The sequence below is a fragment of the Taudactylus pleione genome, unplaced genomic scaffold (genome assembly GCF_031769625.1).
Source record: "Taudactylus pleione unplaced genomic scaffold, aTauple2 ptg000967l, whole genome shotgun sequence".
In the NCBI taxonomy this organism is placed as follows: domain Eukaryota; kingdom Metazoa; phylum Chordata; class Amphibia; order Anura; family Myobatrachidae; genus Taudactylus; species Taudactylus pleione.
In genome coordinates this window covers 11,172,501-11,175,000 of record NW_028285368.1, presented here as the reverse complement: position 1 = coordinate 11,175,000, position 2,500 = coordinate 11,172,501, and the positions used below count along the sequence as shown (strand labels likewise).

Here is a 2,500-nt window from a genome sequence, read left to right as displayed (position 1 = left end):
GTTTTTGAGCACCTACAGCCAAACCACACTGGACATGCCCAATCTCGTCTGATCTTGGAAGCTATGCAGTGTTGGGCCTGGTTAGTACTTGGATGGAAACCACCTAGGAATCCCAGGTGCTGTAGGTAATTTTATACTGCCATAACAGTCAGTTCTATTACATTTTACATTTAATTTTTTTCAACTTATCAATGAATTTACTTGAGTTAAGAAGTAATAGAGGTCTAAAGTTAATGCTTTTGAGCACCTACAGCCAAACCACACTGGACATGCCCAATCTCGTTTGATCTTGGAAGCTATGCAGTGTTGGGCCTGGTTAGTACTTGGATGGGAAACCACCTGGGAATACCAGGTGCTGTAGGTAATTTTATACTGCCATAACAGTCTTTTCTATTACATTTTACATTTCATTTTCACTTATCATTGAATTTACTTGAGTTAAGAAGTAAATGAGGTCTAAAGTTAATGTTTTTGAGCGCTTCCAGCCAAACCACAGTGGACATGCCCTTTCTTGTCTGATTTTGGAAGCTATGCAGTGTTGGGCCTGGTAAGTACTTGGATGGGAGACCACCTTGGAATACCAGATGCTGTAGGTAATTTTATACTGCCATAACATTCTTTTCTATTACATTTTACATTTAATTTTTTCAACTTATCAATGAATTTACTTGAGTTAAGAAGTAATAGAGGTCTAAAGTTAATGCTTTTAAGCACCTACAGCCAAACCACACTGGACATGCCCAATCTCGTCTGATCTTGGAAGCTATGCAGTGTTGGGCCTGGTTAGTACTTGGACTGGAGACCACCTGGGAATACCAGGTGCTGTAGGTAATTTTATATAGCCATAACATTCTTTTTTATTACATTTTACATTACATTTTTTTAACTTATCAATGAATTTACTTGAGTTAAGAAGTAAAAGAGGTCTAAAGTTAATGTTTTTGAGCGCCTACAGCCAAACCACACTGGACATGCCCAATCTCGTCTGATCTTGGAAGCTATGCAGTTTTGGGCCTGGTTAGTACTTGAATGGGAGACCACCTGGGAATACCAGGTGCTGTAGCTAATTTTATACTGCCATAACATTCTTTTCTATTAAATTTTAATTTAATTTTTTCAACTTATCAATGAATTTACTTGAGTTAAGAAGTAAAAGATGTCTAAAGTTAATGTTTTTGAGCACCTACAGCCAAACCACACTGGACATGCCCAATCTCGTCTGATCTTGCAAGCTATGCAGTGTTGGGCCTGGTTAGTACTTGTATGGGAGACCATCTGGGAATACCAGGTGCTCTAGGTAATTTTATATTGCCATAACATTCTTTTCTATTACATTTTACATTTAATTTTTTCAACTTATCAATGAATTTACTTGAGTTAAGAAGTAATAGAGGTCTAAAGTTAATATTTTTTGAGCACCTACAGCCAAACCACACTGGACATGCCCAATCTCGTCTGATCTTGGAAGCTATGCAGTGTTGGGCCTGGTTAGTACTTGGATGGGAGACCACCTAGGAATACCAAGTGCTGTATGTAATTTTATGCAGCCATAACATTCTTTTCTATTACATTTTACATTTAATTTTTTCAACTTATCAATGAATTTACTTGAGTTAAGAAGTAAAAGAGGTCTAAAGTTAATGTGTTTGAGCACCTACAGCCAAACCACACTGGACATGCCCAATCTCGTCTGATCTTGGAAGCTATGCAGTGTTGGACCTGGTTAGTACTAAGATGGGAGACCACCTAGGAATCCAGGTGCTGTAGGTAATTTTATACTGCCATAACAGTCTTTTCTATTACATTTTACATTTAATTTTTTCAACTTATCAATGAATTTCCTTGAGTTAAGAAGTAATAGCGGTCTAAATTTAATGCTTTTCAGCACATACAGCCATACCACAGTGGACTTGCCCAATCTCATCTGATCTTGGAAGCTATGCAGTGTTGGGTCTGGTTTGTACTTGGATGGGAGACCACCTGGGAATACCAGGAGCTATAGGTAATTTTAGACAGCCAAAACATTCTTTTCTATTACATTTTACATTTCATTTTTTCAACTTATCAATGAATTTACTTGAGTTAAGAAGTAAAAGAGGTCTAAAGTTAATGTTTTTGAGCACCTACAGCCAAACCACACAGGACATGCCCAATCTCGTCAGATCTTGGAAGCTATGCACTGTTGGGCCTGGTTAGTACTTGGATGGGAAACCACCTGGGAATACCAGGTGCTGTAGGTAATTTTATATAGCCATAACATTCTTATCTATTACATTTTACATTACATTTTTTACAACTTATCAATGAATTTACTTGAGTTAAGAAGTAATAGAGGTCTAAAGTTAATGCTTTTGAGCACCTACAGCCAAACCACACTGGACATGCCCAATCTCGTCTGATCTTGGAAGCTATGCAGTGTTGGGCCTGGTTAGTACTTGGATGGGAGACCACCTGGGAATACCAGGTGCTGTAGGTAATTTTATACTGCCATAACATTCAT

General features: G+C 37.9%; 1 non-coding gene and 9 pseudogenes across 1 annotated transcript; all 10 read left to right on the top strand.

Moving 5' to 3' along the window:
* Positions 1-10: 10 nt before the first annotated feature.
* On the top strand, positions 11-128 carry LOC148464937 (5S ribosomal RNA; annotated as a pseudogene).
* Positions 129-245: 117 nt separating this feature from the next.
* LOC148464936 (5S ribosomal RNA) lies at positions 246-364 on the top strand (annotated as a pseudogene).
* A 348-nt stretch (positions 365-712) lies between these two features.
* On the top strand, positions 713-831 carry LOC148464935 (5S ribosomal RNA; annotated as a pseudogene).
* A 116-nt stretch (positions 832-947) lies between these two features.
* On the top strand, positions 948-1,066 carry LOC148464934 (5S ribosomal RNA; annotated as a pseudogene).
* Positions 1,067-1,181: 115 nt separating this feature from the next.
* Positions 1,182-1,300, top strand: LOC148464933 (5S ribosomal RNA; annotated as a pseudogene).
* Positions 1,301-1,417: 117 nt separating this feature from the next.
* Positions 1,418-1,536, top strand: LOC148464932 (5S ribosomal RNA; annotated as a pseudogene).
* A 116-nt stretch (positions 1,537-1,652) lies between these two features.
* On the top strand, positions 1,653-1,770 carry LOC148464931 (5S ribosomal RNA; annotated as a pseudogene).
* A 116-nt stretch (positions 1,771-1,886) lies between these two features.
* On the top strand, positions 1,887-2,005 carry LOC148464930 (5S ribosomal RNA; annotated as a pseudogene).
* Positions 2,006-2,121: 116 nt separating this feature from the next.
* LOC148464929 (5S ribosomal RNA) lies at positions 2,122-2,240 on the top strand (annotated as a pseudogene).
* A 117-nt stretch (positions 2,241-2,357) lies between these two features.
* LOC148464928 (5S ribosomal RNA) lies at positions 2,358-2,476 on the top strand. Its single transcript, XR_015873102.1, has one exon. It is a non-coding gene; the product is annotated as a 5S ribosomal RNA (ribosomal RNA).
* The last annotated feature ends 24 nt before the right edge of the window (positions 2,477-2,500 follow it).